Source organism: Cervus elaphus, chromosome 5 (genome assembly GCF_910594005.1).
Source record: "Cervus elaphus chromosome 5, mCerEla1.1, whole genome shotgun sequence".
Lineage (NCBI taxonomy): Eukaryota > Metazoa > Chordata > Mammalia > Artiodactyla > Cervidae > Cervus > Cervus elaphus.
Window position 1 is genome coordinate 26,816,951 of NC_057819.1, and position 25,654 is coordinate 26,842,604.

General features: G+C 44.7%; 1 pseudogene; it reads right to left on the reverse strand.

Moving 5' to 3' along the window:
* Positions 1-22,426: 22,426 nt before the first annotated feature.
* On the reverse strand, positions 22,427-24,102 carry LOC122693139 (annotated as a pseudogene).
* Between the last annotated feature and the right edge of the window lie 1,552 nt (positions 24,103-25,654).

Sequence of the window (25,654 nt, forward strand, 5' to 3'; positions counted from 1 at the left end):
ACCCCAGGGTTAGCAGAAGGAAAGAAATCTTAAAAATCAGGGCAGAAATAAATGCAAAAGAAACTAAAGAGACCATAGCAAAAATCAACAAAGCTAAAAGCTGGTTTTTTGAAAAAATAAACAAAATTGACAAACCATTAGCAAGACTCATTAAGAAACAAAGAGAGAAGAACCAAATTAACAAAATTAGAAACGAAAATGGAGAGATCACAACAGACAACACTGAAATACAAAGGATCATAAGAGACTACTACCAGCAGCTCTATGCCAATAAAATGGACAACTTGGATGAAATGGACAAATTCTTAGAAAAGTATAACTTTCCAAAACTGAACCAAGAAGAAATAGAAGATCTTAACAGACCCATCACAAGCAAGGAAATCGAAACTGTAATCAGAAACCTTCCAGCAAACAAAAGCCCAGGACCAGATGGCTTCACAGCTGAATTCTACCAAAAATTTAGAGAAGAGCTAACACCTGTCTTTCTCAAACTCTTCCAGAAAATTGCAGAGGAAGGTAAGCTTCCAAACTCATTCTATGAGGCCACCATCACCCTAATTCCAAAACCAGACAAAGATGCCACAAAAAAAGAAAACTACAGGCCAATATCACTGATGAACATAGATGCAAAAATCCTTAACAAAATTCTAGCAAACAGAATCCAACAACATATTAAAAAAATCATACACCATGACCAAGTGGGCTTTATCCCAGGAATGCAAGGATTCTTTAATATCCGCAAATCAATCAATGTAATACACCACATTAACAAATTGAAAGATAAAAACCATATGATTATCTCAATAGATGCAGAGAAAGCCTTTGACAAAATTCAACACTCATTTATGATTAAAACTCTCCAGAAAGCAGGAATAGAAGGAACATACCTCAACATAATAAAAGCTATATATGACAAACCCACAGCAAGCATCACCCTCAATGGTGAAAAATTGAAGGCATTTCCCCTGAAATCAGGAACAAGACAAGGGTGCCCACTCTCACCACTACTATTCAACATAGTTTTGGAAGTTTTGGCCACAGCAATCAGAGCAGAAAAAGAAGTAAAAGGAATACAGATAGGAAAAGAAGAAGTGAAACTCTCACTGTTTGCAGATGACATGATCCTCTACATAGAAAACCCTAAAGACTCTACCAGAAAATTACTAGAGCTAATCAATGAATATAGTAAAGCTGCAGGGTATAAAATTAACACAAGAAATCCCTTGCATTACTATATACTAACAATGAAAAAATAGAAAGAGAAATTAAGGAAACAATACCATTCACCATTGCAACAAAAAGAATAAAATACTTAGGAGTATATCTACCTAAAGAAACAAAAGACCTATACATAGAAAACTATAAAACACTGATGAAAGAAATCAAAGAGGACACAAACAGATGGAGAAACACACCGTGTTCATGGATTGGAAGAATCAATATTGTCAAAATGGCTATACTACCCAAAGCAATCTATAGATTCAATGCACTCCCTATCAAGCTACCAACGGTATTTTTCACAGAACTAGACCAAAGAATTTCACAATTTGTATGGAAATACAAAAAACCTCGAATAGCCAAAGTAATCTTGAGAAAGAAGAATGGAACTGAAGGAATCAACCTGCCTGACTTCAGACTCTACTACAAAGCCACAGTCATCAAGACAGTATGGTACTGGCACAAAGACAAAAATATAGATCAATGGAACAGAATAGAAAGCCCAGAGATAAATCCACGGACCTATGGACACCTTATCTTTGACAAAGGAGGCAAGGATATACAATGGAAAAAAGACAACCTCTTTAACAAGTGGTGCTGGGAAAACTGGTCAACCACTTGTAAAAGAATGAAACTAGAACACTTTCTAACACCATACACAAAAATAAACTCAAAATGGATTAAAGATCTAAATGTAAGACCAGAAACTATAAAACTCCTAGAGGAGAACATAGGCAAAACACTCTCCGACATAAATCACAGCAAGATCCTCTATGACCCACCTCCCAGAATATTGGAAATAAAAGCAAAACTAAACAAATGGGACCTAATGAAACTTAAAAGCTTTTGCACGACAAAGGAAACTATAAGTAAGGTGAAAAGACAGCCCTCAGATTGGGAGAAAATAATAGCAAATGAAGAAACAGACAAAGGATTAATCTCAAAAATATACAAGCAACTCTTGAAGCTCAATTCCAGAAAAATAAATGACCCAATCAAAAAATGGGCCAAAGAACTAAACAGACATTTCTCCAAAAAAGACATACAGATGGCTAACAAACACATGAAAAGATGCTCAACATCACTCATTATTAGAGAAATGCAAATCAAAACCACAATGAGGTACCATTACACGCCAGTCAGGATGGCTGCTATCCAAAAGTCTGCAAGCAATAAATGCCGGAGAGGTTGTGGAGAAAAGGGAACCCTCTTACACTGTTGGTGGGAATGCAAACTAGTACAGCCGCTATGGAAAACAGTGTGGAGATTTCTTAAAAAACTGGAAATAGAACTGCCATATGACCCAGCAATCCCACTTCTGGGCATACACACTGAGGAAACCAGATCTGAAAGAGACACGTGCACCCCAATGTTCATCGCAGCACTGTTTATAATAGCCAGGACATGGAAGCAACCTAGATGCCCATCAGCAGATGAATGGATAAGGAAGCTGTGGTACATATACACCATGGAATATTACTCAGCCGTCAAAAAGAATTCATTTGAATCAGTCCTAATGAGATGGATGAAACTGGAGCCCCTTATACAGAGTGAAGTAAGCCAGAAAGATAAAGAACATTACAGCATACTAACACATATATATGGAATTTAGAAAGATGGTAACGATAACCCTATATGCAAAACAGAAAAAGAGACACAGAAATACAGAACAGACTTTTGGACTCTGTGGGAGAAGGTGAGGGTGGGATGTTTCAAAAGAACAGCATGTATACTATCTATGGTGAAACAGATCACCAGCCCAGGTGGGATGCACAAGACAAGTGCTCGGGCCTGGTGCACTGGGAAGACCCAGAGGAATCGGGTGGAGAGGGAGGTGGGAGGGGGGATCGGGATGGGGAATACGTGTAAATCTATGGCTGATTCATATCAATGTATGACAAAACCCACTGAAATGTTGTGAAGTAATTAGCCTCCAACTAATAAAAAGAAAAAAATGAGGACAGACAAGGGGATGGAGTAGAAGCAACATTATAAAAGGTAGATAGACACTTGTTAATAGCAAAAACAGCTTTACTGACGTCTCTTGTGAATAAAACCACTGAACAAGGCTTCATAGGAGATTTTTCTATCTTAATATTTCAGGCACACTGAAAAAAATTAATCATGTAAACATTTCCAGTGATTTCTAAGCAGTGTCATGATAATAATCATTAATATCACTATTAATTACAGTCCTCAAATTTCATGTGATATTTTTCTAATTCTGCTACAGCCCAAATAAATCAACTGTTTGAAATCAAAAAAAAAAAAAAACTCTGATGCTGGGAGAGATTGAAGACAGGAGGAGAAGAGGACAACAGAGGATGAGATGGCACCACCGACTCAATGGACATGATTTTGAACAAGCTCTGGGAGTTGGTGATGGACAAGGAAGCATAATGTGCTGCAGTCCATTGGGTCACAAAGAGTTGGACACGATTGAGCGACTGAACTGAACTGAATAACCCCATAAATAGAACAATTAGAGACCTCTGCATACTTGATGGTTAAAATTATTCAATTTTACATGTAACCTCCCCCATCTCCTGGATTGAAGACAAGATTCTTTACTGTCTGGACCACCAGAGAAGCTCCTATTCATACTATTGATTAAAATATGATTAAGGACTTATATAAAAAATAAAAAATAAATATTTAGAAAAAATACAAGCAGTCCCTCAGTTATGTATCTGTGCAGGGGTGTGTAGAAAGATGTTAAATACAGAAATTGGGTGCTGAGGAGGGGAGAATATCTGTAATAATGCATTGCAATTCATATAATTTTGTCTTGATTTCCTTCACTTTTTGTTTTTTATATTCCTAATTTTGTCCTTCCCTCCTCCCCCCAATACTCACTATTTTGATGGAAGACAGCACATGACCTTTGTTTGTTTATGAACATATTACAAGTCAAACACAAATTCATGAATTATTCTTTCCATTCCTTGGTCTCTATTCCTTAACATCACTCCCTCCAGTGACCTTTGCCCTCTCCCTACCTCCCGTGATCTTGCATCTTGAATAACCATTCCACCTCTGACATCTTGTTTGCTATTCTGCTTTCTGAGCATTCACTTCCCATGATGTAGCTCTCAGTCCAAAATCGCTTTGACAGTGTCCCTGTGAAACCATCAGGCTCTCACAGCCCCTTTCTCCCTTGTATCCCATCTCTCCCAGCTCATCTTAGATTCAGTGCTCATCAAACACCATCAAGTCCTTTGCCCCCTCTCTCCACTGCACTCGCGAGTGAAAACAAATCAACTTAAACTCAACTCTTCGTTTACCTGCACCCACCCTGGAGCTGAGTGTGGCTGTGAAAGCGCACACACATGGGAAATTCAAGTCTTCAGATCTCATTTCCCTGAAATAGGGAACCACAATGTTTCCAGTAAATTTCATTTCATTTCCAGTTTCAAAAACAATGCTTCCCCACTCTCTATTCTCCTTTCAGGCCTCCCACATGCCTTCTCTTGTTCCATTCTCACCCCATGACCTGGCCTCCCAGTTCACAGGGAAAACCATAGTTTCTTCACCTTCTCACAATCAAATCTTCAACTTACTGCTCTTTGTAGTCACACCCTTTGCCATGTCTCTTGGTGCAACATCTAATGTCACCCCATAGGGAAGGTGACAGATCAGATGTGACGTGTCACTCCAATGCCTCACTTATGCCCTGGATCTCACCCCTCCTGCCTCCTCAAAAGCCCTCCTCTGGTAACTCTCTCCTCTATCAGTTGCACCATCAGCTTCTCCTTCTTACATGAGACCTATACTTCCAGGATCCACATATACCTCAATATCCACCATCTTAAAAAACAATAACCCTTTGATCGCTCCTCTCTCCAGCTGCCACGCCTCTTATCTCTTCTTCTTCATCAAATTGTCACTAGGGACTGCCTCTGTATCCTTGCCTCCTGATTTCCTTTTACCTTCTTCAGCCAAGTGCTGAAATCCCACTCCACTACTAAAATTATTCCTGTCAAAGTTACAAGAGGCCTCCATGTGGCCAAACCAATGGTTTCCTTCTGTCTTCATCCTACGGCTCTTAACAGAGTCCAACTCAGCTGACCACTCTCCTTCTTGAACATTCAACATGCCTGGGTTCCAGGATAACTCACAGTTGCTTTTCTTTTCAAGCCTCAGCCTCAGTCTTCACTCACTCCTATTCCTCTCTTGGTTTCTCAGTGTTAATGTGCCCCAAGGGCATGGTGCTAGGCTCCTTTAATTTTCCTTTCCACATCCTTAGAAACATCCAGCTTTGGGCAGGGATCATCACAAATGACCACAAATGATCATCACAAATATACACAAATGACCCTCACATTTGTCTTGCTTCAATCATGATCTCTTTCCTGAGTTTCCCACTCATATAACATAGTGCTGCTTCAACATAGCACCATGATTTCAAGTAGGAAACTCCAGTCCTGGAATACACCCATTGTGTGCAGTGAAAGATATCTTTTCTGATTGGAAATGTACCCCTTCTTATTATCAGGTTCCTATGAGAATATCAGTTCTTAATTATTTTGATATCATTCCTGACATCTCAAATTGAACATGTCCAAAACGAGACTCTACCCTCAAAACTGGTCCTCCTTCAGTCTTGTGCCTCAGTGAAACAGCACTCCACAACCCCGTTGTTCAGCCCAAAGCCCTGCTCCCTCTCATGCCTCCTCCTTCCCTGCTCTCTCTACTGCTACCCATACACAGTGTGTCACCAAGTTCTGCTGACTCTACTTCCAAACTCTGTCCTGAATCCATCCATTTCTCCCCAACTCCCTTGCTATCATTCTACTTCCCATCACTACCATCTCTCACCTGGATCACTGCAGCAGCATCTCCAAGATCCTTCTCACTGCACTCAAATTAAAATCTAAATCTCTTATTGCAACTTAACATTGCAACATGATCTGGGATCTGCCCTCCTTCGAATTAATTCTACACTTTCTCTCTCTCTCCTCTGCACTCACTTCCCTCCAGACATAATGGTTGCATTTTCAATGCTTCATTTTGTTGGAAAAGTCCGAGCAAGTCTGAATTTTCCCCTGAAAGTGACTTGATATTTGTTGCTGTTACTTTTGCTGTTATTATTATTGCCTGAAACATAGAGCAGTGTTTCTTTATCTTTGAGTTATCCTAAAATTAGAGCATATTCCAGAGTCAATAAATCCATACTGATTTTATCTGGAATATACTACACTCTTTCAGTCTGTGGGCTCAAACGTTCCTTGATTTCAGGAAAGTTCACTTAAATTATACCCCACATGGTTCTCCATTCTTTTTTCTCTTCTTTGGAAAGAGAGACTATGCATACACTGTATTTCTTCTTGCTTCTGTATCAGTGATTTTCTACTTATTCATTTGGCTGTGTCAGATCTTAGTTGCAGCATGTGGGATCTTTCATTACAGAACACATACTCTCCAGTTGTGGTGTGCAGGCTCTGGAAAGCACTGGCTCAGTAGTTGCAGCTCTCAGGCTTAGTTGCTCCAAGGCATGTGGGGTCTTAGTTTCCCCACCAGGGACTGAACCTGCGTCCCCTGCATTGCAAGGCAGACTCTTAAACACTGGACCACCAGAGAGATCCCAAAGATTTTCTGTTTGTTATATTTATTTTTATTCAGCCTGTCTTTTGAAGATATCTTCCTGCTGCTGCTCTGTTTTAATTAGTATCCTTTATCCTTTTTCTGTAGTTATGATGACTCACTTCTTGTGGCATTTTCATTTTTTCCTTCCTCTTCTTTCTTGAGCACCACCAACTCATTTTCAATCACCCTTGTCTTCTTATTTCATCCTTGAGTCTGTGTTCCTGCCATAAGCTCCTGATTCATAGGGACTGTGTCTATCCTCCAATTTTTTGAACCAAGAGACAATTGCACGACTTTCCTCTGATTCACTGCAACATTACTTCACTGTGTGCTCTTCATCTTCCTTTTGTGTATCATATATCTTCCATTCCTCCCTCCCTGCCTCCATCTCTCTCTCTCTGTGACTTGTAATTAACCCTCTTCAGGTCTCAAAGACCTGAAAAGCCAATATCTTCCACAGTGGCCCTTCTTCTGAGCCACATTTACAGTCAGCTGGCTGCAGAGAAGACAGTTCTCCATATTTCCTTCCACAGCCCCAGTCCCTGCCTTTTGTGAGTCAGATAACTTTTCATTGTTCCTGAAGCCCTTGCACATACCCCCATCTTACTCCAGATGGGGGTCAGGGAGTTGGCTCATGAGATCAGGACGTTCACTGGGTACTGTGGGCTCTGCCAAAGCAGCTTGCGTTCTACCCACCACACCTTGTTGCTCGGATCTACCTGCCGCATGTCACTTCCTGGACGCATGTCTGACACCAGCGTCAGATCTCCACAGCACACATCATCTCCAGGATTCACACGTCAGGCATCATATCCTGAACCTGCAGATCTCATTATTTCTTGGATACGTATGTGTCACATTGCCTCTCTGATCACGTCCAACACCGTCTGTCAGATCTGCAAGTCACACATCACTTTCAGGATCCCACATCTGCCATCATATCCTGAATCTGCAGGTCGCATGTTATCTCATGGATCCATACATGTTGAGTCCTTTCCTGGATCACCATGTCCCACGCTATCAGTCAGATCATCATGCCCCACATCATATCCTGGATCCTCACATGTCCTCTAATCTGCATTCACACATCCCACGTCCTCCTGCAGGGGGCTGGTCTTCATCTGCAGCCCATAAGAAGGCATCTTGTCCTTCAATCCAGGAGGTGCTGCATTTCGATCAAAGAACAACCGGGAATAGAGGGGCCCACACTCGGAACCTGGCCGTACCACCCAAAATCAGAGACATTTTAAGATCCTTGGGCTGATAACAAACCCAGTTTCACTAGTTAAGACTCTTCACTGTGAAATGTAAGCTCCATGGGGCCTCCTGCTCAGACCCCTTGAGACACTCTTCTGTGACCTGGTGTCTGACACTCACTCCCATACAGGATATGACATTGGCCAGGTTCAGGCCTCTGGTCTCACCTGGAATGGACTTGGTAATACCCTGACCCTTCACAAGGCCATTTGTGCTATAAGAATGGTGAGAGATGGGATGAATGAGCCAAAGCAGTGCAAGCCACTGAACAACACCAACCTGTGTAACAGTCAGCAAAGAATCAGCTGTGTATCACTCACACAATGTCCAAAATGTGAGCTTCTGATTGAAGTCATGTCTCCTCCAGGGGAATTCTCAGGACCCAGGGGACCAGGGCTGCCCAAGACCCCTCACTCCCCACTGGGGCAGAGCTCTGATTCCCATCCAGTCCCTTTGGTCCACGCTTCTCCCTGGGTGGGGTCCTCATGTTCCAGTGGTTCTGTCCTGGAGTCTGCTGCCCACACAGAGACCAGAAAGCCTGGAGAGCAAGGAGCTGCACTGTTTCCTTGTAAGGATATAAGGATGAGGCCTCAACTTCTTTCTGATCTCCTGCTTTACCAGGAGCTCAAGCAGACAAGAGAGGACGTGAGAAGAGCCGGTGTTCAGCTCCTGCACTGTGGAGGCCAGGCTCCTGCCCTGCTCTGTTAACAGTCCACGTTGCCTAACCTGACCAATCTGAGCCCTGAGCCCCTGGGGGCTCACCTAAATGGTTCAGGGTGTGCATGTGACTCATATGGGTCCAATCAGAATGAGGCCCTTTCCTGCAGGATCTCAACCAGGGAGATGTGAGCTGGAGATGGAGCAACCTGCTGAGAGAGGCCCATTATATAAAGTAATACAGGGCTGTCATCACATGAACTAGTGGCAGGGGGGGGTGGTGGATGCCATTATAAAAACTAATAGAGGAGTTGGTGTTACATAAACTGACATAGGAAGAACTGTTGCATGAATGGATACAGAGACTGCCATTATAAACTAATGCAGGGCTGTCATTACATAAACTAATGAAGGGACTGTCCTTAAATAAACTAATACAGAGGTACCCTCAGGGAGGACCTGCCATTACAAAAACTAAGACAGAAGAAATAAAGCCACTGATTGAGTGAGAAAACTAGATCTTCATTTATCATTTGAGGCCCTGGACCCAAGTTTTCCTGATTCTGTTCATTCTGCTGAGTTAGATAAGTCATAAATCTCCTATCTTCTTTAATGTGGTTTGAATTGAGTTTTCTGTCTCTTGCACATGAAGAAACCCAGAATGATACCTTCCAAAATCATCCAGGCAAAACCTCTATGAATCCATGTTTTTCCCAGTAACACCCTGACTGGGCCAGGTGACAGTCCAGAGGAAAGCAAGATGGGAGATTTGGTCCCAGGATTTGTGGCTTTAGAGCCTTTGCCATGTTGACCATGTGTCTTTATGAGGAGATGTTTAGCCCTCAGCAGCTCTTGGAATCAGTCCTGAGCTGAGCTCAGCTTTGGGTTCTGTGATGAGTGCAAACCATCTCACTTAATTTACAAAAGCAAGATGTGCCAGGAGGGTTCCTACTGAAATCTGCTGGGGTTCAATCATGTTTATTTCTCTGCAGAAGCATCCTTCCTGCAGCAGAGCATGGATTACAGGCTATTGCTAACCCTGCACAGGGGTGTGTGAGACTGGGTCACAGGCTGTCCAAGCTTACAGAGTCTTCCCCAGCAAACACAATCACTGTTAGGGAAATTGCCTGGGAGGATTAGGCTGGGATCTCCAGACACCTTGATGAGCTGAGACTCAACTTGAGAATGATCAATACTCCTTTGGTGACAAAGTTGTAAACTCTCCCGAGCATCAGGGCCACCTACTCATGGGCTCTTGGTGTTTCTCCCAACTTTTACCCTGAAGCTGCATGGATTGGTCTCTCCATTTCCAGCTCCCCAGCAGTGCTTCTCCAGCAGCACAAGCATGAAACCCAGCAGCATTAGGAGCAGCCAGCCCATTTTCATGGGGGTAGGTTTGTACTCCATCCAAGTAGGTGGCTGATGTCCAGGGCCTGAGATTGGCTCACATCTAGAGATCTAGCCTGGTTAATGAAAAGGGAATGAATTAGCTGGATGTCTGAATTGCTACCCCAGTTAGTTACTGGGAAATAATCCCAAAAAATGTTGGCAGGCTGAGGTTGGATAATGCTTATAAACTCAGTTGGACTAGTTATCCTTGACCCAATCTGGCAAATACTTGAAGATGAAGCTTACCCAATGTCCAGAAACTTACCTGAATATCTTCTTGTGAGCAGCTGGGCTAGAGTCTGGAGTCTTATCCTGCTTTGTAACCAGGCACCCAGCCTGGTTAGTAACAGAGGATGAAACCTGGTTAATGCCTGTTCACACAGCTTGGTTAATGTCTACAAACTTGACCTAATGTGCCCCAAGGAAGAAGAGCTAGAGCATGAACTCTCATCTGCACTTGAAAAGCAGACCGACAGTTCTGGAACACTTACTCCAAATGCCTCTGAAATGCAAACACAGTCTGGTTGGAGTGTACACCAAAGATCTTGATCTGGTCTGAAGGGCTTTTCCCCTTCTCTGCCTGGAACCCATTAATCATCCACATCAGTACACATGCAACATCTCATAATTCCCAGATTTTAATTGGCCTCTCAAGATGCTCTGAGGTCTCACAGAAGCAGGCACTTGAGGTAGGGGAATCAGCACTGGTTAAACTGATGAAAAGAGACAAAGAGCTGGAAGTGTGAAACAATTCTGAAAGAGCTCTGTCCACAGTGATGCTCCACAAGTACACTTCACTGGAGTAAGCTGAAGTGTTGCAGAGAAGAACAAGAGCTTGTCTTGGAGGGACCATGAAATGAGAAGCCACTGTGTCACAATGTTCCCAAGGAAAACTGGGAGCCATATGAGTGACCCACTGCCCTTCTGAGGTCATAGCTGGAGTGGTAATTCTGCAGGAGATGGAATATGACTTATTAGAATAGAAGCAGTCACTCGTGTCCCTTTCATCTTTCAAAATATTGATTGAATGATGCCCAAAGCCCAGTATACTGTTGAGCAGCAGCCTCTATAAAAAAAGCTCTGTGACAGCTTCCCCAGCCTCTTCCCTCATTCTATTATAACAAAACAATAGAGATAAAAGATGCTCTTTTCACCTAAGGACTGGTGATGCAACTAGGTAACGTATTGTCTGCCATCCTGCAGTATCTATAAGGATGTCATTGCCACTGCCTTACATTTGATTGTCCATCCAAGTTTTATTGTCCAACCAGCCATTCAATAAATATTGCTGAGCACCTACTATATACTAGGCCCTGGGCTAGGTATGGCCCTTCAGAAATTACAGCTCATAAGGAGATTGAGATTCTCTTCTCAATAGGGAGACAGTCATGGAAATAGAATAAATTGTCAGATCTCTTGGTTTCAGGCAACAGAAACACAAGTTCACATGCCAGAGGTCAAGAGGGTATTTGTTGATCAAGGACAACGAGGAATGGTTCTGAGCTAGATGTTCTCTGTGTCTTAGGAATTCAACACTTCACTCTTTTCTGACCTGATCTATCTAGAAAAACTGGTCCCAACTCTGCCTCAAAGCATTTCTTCACCTTCAGGTTGGGTTCAGTGGCAGGAGATCAGAGGGTTGCAGGAGAGAAAAGTGGGGTATTCTGCTTCTGTGGGGGTATTCTGCTTCTGTCCTGCTGGCCTATGGCTCTGGCAGAGGCTGTATTTCTCTAAGGCCACAGACCCTACACATAGATGCTTTTTCAGGCAACAACTATCCCTGGCTTCCAGAAACATTGCTTCCTCACTTGTCATTCAGATGATCCCAGGGGTAGACTTCCCACTCTTGCTAGCCCCTGAAGTAGGAGGGAACAGAATAAATATGTATAAATATAGAAGAAAAAAAAGGTACTTAACCAAGCAGTCTGTAGATTCAATGCCATCCCTATCAAAATGGTATTTTTCATAGAACTGGAATAAATAATTTTATATGGAAACAAAAAGGACTCCAGAATTGCCAAAACAATCTTAATAAAAAACAGAGCTGAAAGAATCATGCTCCTTGACTTTAGACTATATTACAAAGCTACAGTAATCAACACAGTATGCTACTGGTACAAAACCAGACAGATCAATGGAATAGGATAGAAAGCACAGAAATAAAGTCATGCACTTATGGTCAATTAATCTACGACAAAGGAGGTGAGAAAATGCAATGGAGAGAAGACAGTCTCTTTAATAAGTGGTGCTGGGGAAACCAGACAGCTACATGTAAAAGAATGAAATTAGAACATCCTATAACACCATACACAAAAATAAACTCAAAATGGGTAAAAGTCCTAAATGTAAAGCAAATACTCTAAAACTCCTACTGGAAAACAAGATAGATGGGAGAGTCTCTGACATAAATCACAGTAATATTTTTGATCCATCTCTTAAAGTAAAGGAAATAAAAACAAAAATAAGCAAATGGGACCTAATTAAACTTAAAAGCTTTTGTACAGCAAAAGAAACCATAGACAAAACAAAAAGATAATCTATTGAATGGGAGAAAATATTTCCAAATGATATAACTGATAAGGTATTAATATCCAACATATATACACAACTCACACAACACAACACTGAAAAAAAACTCAATTTAAAAATCAGCAGAACACATGAATAAACATTTTTCCAAAGAGGAAATGCAGATGGTCAACAGGCACATGAAAAGATGCTCAACATCACTAATCATCAGAGAAATGCAAGTCAAAACCACAAAGAGATATCACTTCACAAGAACACAAATATTGGCAAGGATGTGAAGAAAAGAATCCTGTACACCGTTGGTAGGGATGTAAATTGGCGCAGCCACTGTGGCTTAGTTGTTAAGTCATGTCTGATTTTTGAGACCTGTGGACTGTAGCCTACCAGACTCCTCTGACTATGGAACATCCTAAGCAAGAATACTGGAATGGGTTGCCATTTCTTTCTTCAGATGATCTTCCAGGCCCAGGGATCAAACTCATGTCTCCTGCATCACAGACAGTCCCCTGCATTGTAGGCAGATTCCTTACTGCTGAGCCTCCAGGTTTGGAGGTTTCTCAAAACACTTAAAATAGACCCAGAAATTCCATTCCTGGATACACACACACACACACACACACACACACCCCACCAGTAACTGGAAAAGACACATGCACCTCAATGTTCATTGTAACACTGTTTACAATAGCCAGGACATGGAAGCACCTAAATATCCATTAATGGAGGAATGGATAAAGAAGATGTGGTCCATATATACAATAGAGTATTAGCTACAAAAAGGAACAAAATTGTGTCATTTGCAGAGATGGAGATGGACCTAGAGACTGTCATACAGAGTGAAGTCAGAAAGAGAAAAACAAATATTGCATAGTAATGCATGTATGTGGAATCTAGAAAACAGTAACAATGATCTTACCTGTAAAGCAGAAAAGACACAGACATAGGGAACAAATGTATGGATACCAAAGGGGAAGTTGGGCATGGGATAAATTGGGAGATTGATGTAAATACACTGTTATGTATAAAATAGATAACTGATGCGAACCTACTGTATAGCATGGGGAACTTCACACAGTGCTCTGTGGTGACCTAAATGGGAAAGAAATCCAGAGAAGAGGAGACATATGTATACATGTGGCTGATTGACTTTGCTCTACAGCAGAAACTGACACAACAGTGTAAAGCGACTATACTCCAATTTAAAAAGTATCCCTGTGCTTTCACTTTCTAGATCATCATCCCAGATTTGGACACAGGTGTCTGTGTATCAGTCTTCCTAGGACTCTTTCAGGAGCTGTCTCTCAAAGACAGATTCTGGTGTCTGCAGCATAAATGTCAATGCTCTTTCAGAAAGATGAGGCAGATGACTGAGTACTGAAAATACATTATTGCATTCCTGGAGTGTATTGTTGAGACACATTTATCTGACACTCAGGTGTACAACTGTACCTAGAAATGAAAAACAAGTTAGAGGGTATTATGCCCACAAATCACGCACAAATAGAGATTTGACCTTCCACAGTAGTGAGCATTGACTTGTGAGTGTACAAATATGGGGAATGCTCATTTTTAAATGTCTCAGCAAGACAAGAATTAGACTAGTTCTGCATCCCAATACTCCTTTCCAACGGTGCTTCCCTGCATGGAGCCTGGGTCTTGTGCACGTTGAGAAGAGGGGTCTCGTGTCTGGATGATTAGAAATCTGTGAGTATTTGGACACAGAATCCTGTCTTCCCCACAAGAAGCTTCACCAGGTGGTGTCAGAGATCATGAAAGTGAAGGACTGTTCAAGGGAACAATGTGCTTGGATTGGCATTGAGAGAGAGGGCAGTTGACACATGGACTTTATGAAATGCATTAAGTGGCTTGTCATTGTGACAAATAATAAAAGCAATGCCTGTTAAAGAGAGTGGAGCAGCACAAAAACTACTTAAAATATCATCAAGCATTCCTTGTGGGCTCTCCTGGCTGCCATGGCATAAATGTTTTATTAAATAAAAAGCAGTTTGCATCTCCCTTCTCTATGGAACAGGCTGCTGTCTTTTTGTTTTGAAATTTTAAGTCTGTATTATCCAATTATTTATGGATCTCATGGACCTGTAATTCTGCTTGTTTGAAATCATCTGAGTTTGCTTCCTAACCTTGTTGGGGATTACCTGTACCCAGCTGAACCCCCTCTCTCAAATTTACTCTCATTTATCCTGAATTATTCAGTTATAAAAGGAAAGAGCTCTCAAGGCTTGGAAACATCCCCTGGGCCGACCTCTGTGAGAGTGACTGTCCCCAAAGTTCATTCATGTGCTTTGTGCTGGAATAGTAGCACCCCCAAAGTTCAACTAGATGCTGGTTCTTCCAGAATAGACTACAGTTCCCAGCCTCCCTTGCAGCAAGGTGTGTGGTCACATGACCAAGTTGTAGCCAATGAAATTAAAGAGGAAATTACGGGTGCTACTTCCAGTTTGCCTCTAAAGATGGACACCCTTAACCCACCATCACCAGCACCCCCAACCCCCCACCCCCCATCCTCTCCCTTTCCCAGGATGGAAGTGGATACGTGTGTGGCCATCTTGGATTTTGAGGAGGACAAGGATCTACCAGGGCTGGTGGAACAATAATGTGGAGCTGGGGACTTAGATGGTGGGGTCAGTGCACAGTGTTCCACATAACAGGCCAGGGCTTGTAGATAATAGAAATTTCTTGTTTTGTTTAAACCACTCTTACTTGTGCACCTACTCATGTGCTGAGGAACACAGACTTCTCTGAGTCCCTTCTTTTCCATCTTTACTTTCTTCTTTCTTTGCAAAGTAAAAGCATCAGATAATAATGGTGGGCATTTATGGAACACAGTCTGTGGCCCCCAAGTGGTATGTAAATGTCCTGTGAATGACCTCATTGATCCTCACAGCGGTTCTGTGGGGTAGGTGATGCTTCCGTCCCCATCCTATATGGAAACCGGGGCACAGAGATCCCCAGTACAGCACAGGGCCAGTAAGGGGGCAGGGCATGAGCCCGGGTGGTCTGGCTCCAGAGCACCCTGACTTTCTGCACAGGGAAATCCTGTCACTGTCACATGTAAATGCAGAGGGGGCTGATACCTGACTTCTTTTGTGGTGTGTTTCTTTCATAAAATAGGCCCTCAGCCCTCAGTTCCCAGATGAGGGTTTCCCAGAGGGTTTCTCTTGATCACTGTCCCCCCACCCTGTCCCCCCAACTGTGCAAGATGTGTACATCTGTACACATCCTGTAAGTGTACATCAAAGGGTCCATCTGAGAGACTATGACTGCCCCACAGCCCTTACGCAGGGTGTGGGGAGCCTGGCCACAGGGCCCTTGCTAGCTCAGACCCACCATCTCCCACTGCGCAGGGTGAGGAATGGGGGCTAGGACACTGTTTAGCACCCAAATGGGGCCCTGGAAGTGACTCAGGCAGCTTCTTTCTCCTTTCTGCTACTTTCTCTTCACTCACCCAAACTGCGCTAGACTCACTCTGTCACAATGGCTGGTTTGGGATCAGTTCAGTTCAGCTCAGTCGCTCAGTAGTGTCTGACTTTTTGCAACCCCATGGACTGCAGGATGCCAGGCTTCCCTATCCATCACCAACACCCGGAGCCTCCTCAAACTCATGTCTATCATGTTGGTGATGCCATCCAACCATCTCATCCTCTGTCATCCCCTTCTCCTCCTGCCTTCAATCTTTCCCAGCATCAGGGTCTTTTCAAGTGAGTCAGTTCTTCCCATCAGGTGGCCAAAGTGTTGGAGTTTTGGCTTCAGCATCAGTCCTTCCAATGAATATTCAGGGCTGATTTCATTTAGGATGGACTGGTTGGATCTCCTTGCAGTCCAAGGGACTCTCAAGAGTCTTCTCCAACACCACAGTTCAAAAGCATCAATTCTTTGGCACTCAGCTTTCTTTATAGTCCAGCTCTCACATCCATACATGACTATTGGAAAAACCATAGCTTTGACGAGATGGGCCTTTGTTGGCAAAGTAATGTCTCTACTTTTTAATATGCTGTCTAGGTTGGTCATAGCTTTCCTTCCAAGGAGCAGGTGTGTTTTAATTTTATGGCTGCAGTCACCATCTGCAGTGATTTTGGAGCCCAAAAAATAAAGTCTCTCACTGTTTCCATTGTTTCCCCATCTATTTGCCATGAAGTGATGGGACCAGATGCCATGATCTTGCTTTTCTGAATGTTGAGCTTTAAGCCAACTTTTTCACTCTCCTTTTTCACTTTCATCAAGAGGCTCTTCAGTTCTTCGCTTTCTGCCATAAGGGTGGTGTCATCTGCATATCTAAGGTTATTGATATTTCTCCCAGCAATCTTTTTTTTTTTTTTTTTTTTTTTATTTTTTTAAATTTTTTTATTAGTTGGAGGCTAATTACTTCACAACATTTCAGTGGGTTTTGTCATACATTGATATGAATCAGCCATAGATTTACACTTATTCCCCATCCCGATCCCCCCTCCCACCTCCCTCTTCACCCGACTCCTCTGGGTCTTCCCAGTGCACCAGGCCCGAGCACTTGTCTCATGCATCCCACCTGGGCTGGTGATCTGTTTCACCATAGATAGTATACATGCTGTTCTTTTGAAACATCCCACCCTCACATTCTCCCACAGAGTCTCCCAGCAATCTTAATTCCAGCTTGTGCTTCATCCAGCCCAGTGTTTCTCATGATGTACTCTGCAGAAGTTAAATAAGCAGGGTGACAATATACAGCCTTGATGTACTCCTTTCCCGATTTGGAACCAGTCTGTTTTTCCACGTCCAGTTCCTACTGTTGCTTCCTGACCTGCATACAGGTTTCTCTGGAGGCAAGTCAAGTGGTCTGGTATTCCCATCTCTCTAAGAATTTTCCACAGTTTGTTGGCTTGGGATATAAAGTACATTGAGTATGGATCTCAGTCTATTATCTTAGGTGTGCTAGAAAATACCATTTAGGGCTGCCTTTCCATAAGGGCTTCCCTGGTGGCTCAGACAGTAAAGAATCTGCCAGCAATGCAGAAGACCCGGGTTCAATCCCTGGGTCGGGAAGATGCCCTGGAGGAGGGCATGGCAATCCACTCCAGTATTCTTGCCTGGAGAATCCCATGGACAAAGGAGCATGGGGGTCACAAAAGAGTCAGACAGGACTGAGTGACTAACACTTTCACTTTCACTTTTGCATAACTGAAGCTCATTTCTTTTTGAGTCTCCCCTTTGTGTCTTTGGTGGAGATGTCAGTTCAGCCCATTGAGGACCCCCTTTCCCTTCTTCCCTGGTATTCTAAGTTCTGCAAAGGTGGAGTGGGCAACTTTTTTTCTTGTTTGTATTCAAGACCTTTGGAATACATTCATGTGTTTGGCAAATTTCCAGACATATAATTACGAGCTGAATCAGAACACTCAAGTCCCTTCCCATGCCCCTGCATCCAGGGTATGCCAGGGGCTGGGTAGTGGCAGCAAAGGTGGCCGGGTCTGCATCTGGCCCCATCAGGTCATTATTCCAGCCCTGACCTCTCATCCTCCTGACCATTCAGTGCTCATCCCAGGACCCTATACCTACGCTCGCTTTCTGCCTGATCAGTTCAAATCACTATCTGAGATGCTGACTGCTGTGGGGTCACATGATGCTGTGACATTCTGGAAGGGGGGAATAATGTCACCACAAAGTGATGACAAAGTAATGACATCACTGCGATGTCATCACTCCCATGAGTCCCTCAGACTTTGGTCCTTGCAGGTCTCTGTGATTCCTCCTCCTTCCCCAGGGCTTCTCCAAGGTCCCTGTCGGTCTCTGCCCCTTCCACATGCTCCCAGGAGCCTGGGGCCTCCCGCTGCTCCCATCCCTTCCAGGGAGGCCTGGGGGCCCCATGACCAGACTCATGACTCTGTCTGGATGCTCCCCAAGCAGCATCTATTCCACATCAAGGTACCTCCTGAGCTGGGGCTTGGGGCTGGGGCGGGGGGTGGGGGCGGAAATCAGCCCTGGGTCAGGCGCTGAGTCACCCCAGAGCAGTTTTCAGGGCTTGTAATTCCACAATGGGAAGGTCACTGATATCCCAGCGGCAGGCTAATACTCTGAAGAAATGACTGCCCTGGGCTTCTCTTTTACCACATGCCCCCCACACCTGGTCACTGCTCTGGAGGCTTTAGCTCCAGGGGAAGTCCTGTAGGAGAAACAGAGAACTAAGGAGTAATATTACTGTATTTAAGAGATTAGTCTCAAGTACATCATCCTGCTGTAACGCAGAGAGCCTTGGGAGAATACCTTCAAAGTCAACTGCTTCTCAGCCCAAGTAGGTCAAGATTACTCTGGGTTGGGGAAGAGAATAATCCAGAAAAAAGATGAGAGACACGAGAAGGGGCCTTGCACCCAACACCTCCACAACGTCAGCTCTGAAATGGAGAGTGTCCGGCCACACCCCTGATAAATCAGAACTCTGAACACAGAGGGGAATTGGGTCTGCTTCCTGCCTGGGATACTGGAAGCAATGACCGCAAGGGACTCCCCACAGCCAGAGTGAGGGCACGGAGAAAGGAGGTGGTTGGTGGGGCCTCAGGGCAGAGGGGACCCACGAGGGACCCTTTGGGTCGTCACATCCCTGTATGTGAGGAGAACATGGCGCACCCACGTCCATTATACAATAAAGTCCTACCCCAAAGCAAGGGGCGGGGCTTGAGGAGAGCTGGGCTGAGCCGGGGGCTGTGACACCAGGCACATTGAGACAGTATTGTAGACCCTGGACGGGGATGAAAACCATCAGCTGGTGTTAGCAAGGGAGGTGATGGCTGGAGTCCCACCTCCACCCCATGTGAACCCACTTAGAGGCACTTCCACCCCATGTGAACCCGCTTAGAGGCACCCATGAGGAGAGGAAGAAAAATCCCCAACTGTCTAGATATCCCGCATTGATGCCATTCATCTGGAATTGAGTCTACTGTTTTCTGCCATTAAGCAGAGTGAGGGCTCTAGAGAGAAACTATATTTAGTTATAAAAGAATCATGTTATTTTACACACTTGAGTTGATGCCTTAGAAATCTGTGCCATCTGAGCGTGCTTTGGGAGAAATGGTTATGTGCAGTGTAACAAATGTCAAATTTGCTTTAGAGCCCTGGAGGAACGAAACCAATTGTGTTTTCTTTACCAAGAAGTAGGGTTTGCCCTTGGGCTGAAGAGGCTGTTCTGGGTCTGACATCATCTTGAAGCTGGAGGGTGGGTTCAAAGGGAGATGTTCAATCACTTCAGGGTGGGCCAAGGGGCTAGTCATCCAAGTCCTGGGAGTAGATGAACTGGGAGGAGATGGGAGAAGCAGAGGATAGATGGAGGGAAGAGGAGGAGAGAGACAGCTGGGCTGGGAGGAGGGGCGTCGAGTTGGGGAAACCACAGGTAAGGTCCTGACCCTTTCTTCAGCCTCCTCACTTGGGAGCAGCTGCCCTCCCCCCATAGCCCTGTGAGGAGGGAGGAAACTTCAGATTGGAGGAGGAAAGCCCAGCAGATCTGCTCCATCAGACTCGTGAAAGCGGTTATCATCCATCAGTTCCTTCACGCCCTCGGGAGTTTCATCATCATCCTCTACGTCCCTGACACTGCTGATAAATGGTGGTGTGGAGGATGACAAGGTTCTTGACCTCTTTGGAAACAGACAACAACAATAAAATGAGAAGAAAGCCAAGATGGTTTTAGGTAGTGACAGCTGCTACAACAGGAATAAGATGGAGGATAATGTGAGGATCACTTCCATGGGGTCAGGGGAGGTCTCTGAACTGATTTTTGTGCGAGAACAGAAGGAGATAAGGAAGGAATCAGGCATGTTAATGTATCAGGAAGAACATTCTTGACAGAACGAAGAGCAAATGCAAAGTTCTGTGAGATGGGTTAAGGTGTGGAGACTGACAAGCTGAGAGAACTTGAATGCCACGAAACCATGACCAGTGAGCATGTCTGTGGCCCCGCCGGCCCTCCACTGAGTGCTCAGAGCTGAGCTGGGGCCACAGTGTCAATGTCTCATTCCTACAGGCATCATCAGTGCCCCTGCCCCAGGACCATCTTTACGGCTGGCATCCTGCACAAGCAAATATTCACAGCACTTGAATAAAAAGTGGACAGAGTCATCCACTCTCTGTGGGATCTGAGGGCATTGTGGGAATATCACCAGGAGGTTCAAATGTGTGTGGACCCTCTGACTGATGGGCAGAGTCATTGCCTGCCTGTAGCAGGCAATGGTGGTGCTTTGTCAGGGGTTCCCTCCGCTACTTCAAAGAGCTTCCTGCTGTGTGCTCCCTCCAAGTGTCTCACACCCAATCCCACACCTGTCCAGGTATAGACAGCTGGGCATCCTGGACAGGACTGTGGAGGGCCTTCCTGGGGGTTCTTAGTGAGGAGACGGGAGCGCTAGTTGTGAGAGAGATGGGAGAAGAGCAGACACGGTTGAGCAGGGGCGGGTGGAATGCTCACAGGAGTGAAGTTATTCCCAGATGAGGCCATTAACACATTCTCACTCCTCGGGGCCACAAACATCTTCGTCTCCTTGGTCTGTTTCCACTGGTCTCTCCCAGGAAGGACTGGGAGTCCTGTGAACACACAACAGTCTGCATCTGGGTGGGTTTAACACAGGGCTCCATGGCAATTTCCATTCATTCTCTCTCTGAGGACATTTTCTGGAGCCTTTCCATCTGCTGAGCCAAAGAGATTGCTCAAGACCAGATGTGAAGAGCACTTGGCCCAGGTAAGAAAGGGGCCCATTAGACAGGTGACCTGCAGCTCTGAGCTGGGAGGTGGGGCTTCAGGAGCACACCTGCCATTCAGCTTCTGCCTGAGAGCAGAGACAGCCTGAGGGACAATGGCCTCCCCATCCTCACTCAGGTTAGAGTTTACTTGCATTGGGGGAATTTATATGCACTTTTCATCTGTTCCCCAAATGGCCCAGCAAGGTGACTGGGGTTGTGTCTCATTGTCTGTGATGCTCTGACTTGGAAATGCTTGTCCCCAAATCACTCTCTTTCTGCAGGAAAACAGGAAGATCTCACTGTAAAATGCTTGGTCAAGGAGAAACCAACTCCCAAAGTGTTATAAGAACCCAGGGCTTCCATAGTGGCTCAGCAGTAAAGAACTGCCTGCCGTGTAGAAGCCTACAGGAGACATGGGTTCAATCCCTGGGTTGGGAAGTTCCCCTAGAGGTGGGCATGGCAATCCACTTCAGTATTCTTGCCTGGAGAATCCCATGGACCGAGGAGCCTGGTGAGCTACAGTCCATGGTGCCACAAAGAGTCGGACGTGACTAAAGTGACTTAGCAAGCATGCGTAAGAACTCAAGGTGGGGAAGGTGTGGTTTCCCAAAGCAAAAGCAGGGTTTCTTTAGGAAGCAGAGGGAATAAACAACACTTCAAACAATAGATATGTGATACAGGCCATTTGTGTCCACAGCGAACACAGCAGCTTCCACTTGACCGCTGCTGGAGGTTGACACAAGCCTGTGAGGCACGGGAACCCAACCCTGGTGTCCTGATGACAGCCCCTTAAAAAGCAGCTCTGAACTCTGGTCCTGCCTGGCCCAGTGAGGCCTGTGCTGTGGGACGTGGGACGTGGAGCTGTCCCCACACTGGGTGGGCTGTTTGTTAAACCACCGAAGATGAATTATGGCACTAACATGCCTGGAGGCGTCCTGGGGATATGAGGAATCAAAAGATGGAAACCATCAATGTCAGGTCAGGAATTAATTCTGTCAAGTCACCACCGCTGTTAGGAGGACTCATTAAAGCTAAACAGGAATCAAAGGGTGACTTGTCAGGAAGGAAATAAAGACCCTCATGACAAAGTGGGGGGCGGGGGAGGGCAGTGCAGAGTCTCACTTAAGAGCATCAACTTAAGCTGTAACTTAAACTGCAGTTGATGAGATGGGATCTGGGTCTGGGGAGGCACAGACGGCAGTTTGGGGAGCTCTTCCTGGCTGGTTATTGACAGCTGCTTCAGGAACTGTGCAGCATGAAAAAGTCAGCAGCAGCCATATAAAACATGTTTGCCTTGTTTCCCCTTTCTGTTGTCAACAAGCTTCTGATATTCAGTGCAGTTGCCTTCTCCCAACACAAAAACAGTTGCTTCTTGGAATGGATTTTTGTTCCTCAGAACTGAGCTGGCACCACCTGGCAGCATCTGGGATCAAAATATCTACAGTCGTCGGCTTCACCGTTTGACTTCATGTCCCTGAAGACAGGTAGGTTGCGCTGTTTCTGTACCGCCTTTGTCGCACACTGCGATCTTGTGTTGGGGACTCGTTTGGCGATGCCTGAGATGGCAGGAGCTGAAGCCATCCCGGCAAAAACCTTCCGCTGTTTGACAGATTGTAAGGGATTAAGGTTGCATCCTGCGTCAGTTCCAGCTTTTTGGTGTGGCTCCAAACCAGCCTCAGAAGCTGTTCGCCGTGCACTTAAATGATAGATAAGAAATGCCTCATTTATCTCCTGGATTGCCTGCATCAGAGTCTGATATTACACCTAGAAGAGATTTACCCAGAGAAGTTTCGCTCTTTATTTTTTCTCTATATTCAAAACGCACATCCAGTTTTCTTGTCTTTACGTGTCCTAAGACAGCAGTGGCAACATTTTATGGAGATTAGTAAGTCTTTTTCCTCTCTCCAGGGTCTTCTGGCAAAGAACCAAAAGCTGAGGATAGCTGACTAGTGTTGACAGGAAGCATCCTCATGGCCCCTTCATCTTCCTCTTCTGGTCCCATAGAGTTTCTCGGGTGTTTGACCGCGTCTTCTTGCGCTCCGCCCTAAGATTCTAGTTCTTGCTGAACTGATTCCCAAACCTCTGGGAATGGACTTCTTTTACGTTTCTGCCAAAATGTATCAACTGGTGTTAAATCATACTACTTCCTGTTTTTTTTTTTTTTTTCTAGGTCAAACTAGCACTAGCCAGGGAGTTTTTCACTCCTGAAGATTCTTCCAGGATAACTGTGTACGTGGAAATCCACTACATCACACGCATAGGACTGATATGTCCAAATATGATGTAAAGGAGTTCCCAGATCCATGTTTCTGTCAACAGGAATGAAGAAGCCTTTAAAAGCTGAAGCTGCCACCTCCCAGCGCATCACCTGTAGTAAAACCATTTCTGGGGTCTCTTAGATGTTCCGGAAACTTCTTACCTATTCTTATCTATTTTCACTGCTCCCAGTTCCATTGCTGTTCCTGTTAATTATCTGATTATAGGAATAGTACCCAGCATAACAGAAAAGCAGAAGAAGTTGTCAACATTCCAGTTCATAACAGTTTTCATTTCCACGTTTGTGATTTCTGAACTGTTAATGGCACAATATGAAACATTTCCTCATTTTTGATTGCATCATACAGGCATATCGTTTTCCAAAGTAATAAAATCTAGATACTGATCAAAAGCTGGCTACTTGGGTAACTGCATAGCTTCTACTTCTACATTTGCAATATATTCCAGTTTACTCCTTGAAAGGGCAGAAATAAAGTTTAAATAATCTGGTTCACATAGAGTTGATTTAAAGGAACTAGGGTAGTGGTTTATTATAAAAGGATACAACCAGGAACAGCCAGATGGAAGAGATGTGTAGGGTGAGGTATGGGGAAGGGGGCAGAGCTTCCATGACCTCCCCAAGCGACCATTTCCCCAAGTCTCCAGGTGTCCACCAACCCAGAAGTTTCCACCCATCTTTGCCACTTGCCTCCAGCTCAAACCTGCTCTTCTCCCTGGGCCAAGCCCTCCCACACTCCCCTCCTGCCTCCTCCCTCTTGCCCTGCAGAGACCTGTGCTTCCTCACCTCCACCTGCCTCTCCTCTGCTGGCTTCTCGTCTGCACAGACACACGCCCAAGAACCATCCATCCACACTGAAAACATCATTTCTCTGCCACACCAGCTGCAGGCCAGCCACACTTCATTCTCCACTCATAGAGAACCTTCCAGGGAGACACGTGCAGCAGGAGAAGGTTTTCACGGCACATCTAAGGTGCTTATTCTTCTGGTGTTCCTGTCACTGTGGTTACCCCACCCACCGGGGTGGGCTGCATTCAGGGGCTGAAGGGAGTATCACAGGGGTGCCCCATCCATGTGCCATCCTCCTCCTAATAGACCCCCTACCCTGTTTAGGAACAAACCCCATGGGGCATACTGAGAGTGAAATTACTTGCTATTTATCTGAAATTAACACTTAACACTTAACTTTGCTAAATGTGACAGTTCTACTTGGAATGACTTGGGTATGTCCTGTCTCTCTGAAGTGTCAGCTATAAGGCTAGGCAAGCACTTTGGACCCTGAACTTCATATGTCTTTATAGAAGTTTCTGTAATGTGAAATATCACTCCCCAGCAAGGGTCTTCCCCCAGCCTGGGGACTCCAATCATCAGGTGTGAGGGACCCTGTGGTCTGTGGGGAGAGCAGGCAGTAATGGGGGCTCACTGTCCTCTGTCCTCCAGGCTGTGCCTGGGGAGATCCTGACACGGGTCCATGCAGGAAACATAAGAGGATGTTCTCTGAGCTTGTGTGTGGCAGCTGGGAGTTGGAGGCTTCCTGGAGATGTGGGGGTAAATGTGATGGGCACCCACCCCCACCCCTGAGCACCATGCAGCTGAGAAAACCAATGGAGTCACTGTGCACGTAGCAACATGAGCATCTGCTCAAAACATAACTATCTGTAAAACACTACAGTGTCATAAATAGAATGAAATACATAACACAACGCCATCAATGTTTATTTCAATATATATGCCCACAAAAGAGCAGTGGGCATTTTGCAAGACCACATTCAAAAGAAAGATAGTCATTAAACACTGTTCAAGGATTTTCACAAAATCTTACAAAAGAGTCTCAGTAAACACACAAGGTCAAATTTCAATTAAAAAATGTTTAAGATACTAGTAAACACAGTTTTGGGACTTCCGGGGTGGCTCAGTGGTAGAGAATCCACCTGCCATGCAGGAGATGCAGGAGATGCAAATTCGATCCCTGGGTTGGGAAGATCCCCAGGAGGAGGGCATGGCAACCCACTCCAATATTCTTGCCTGGAG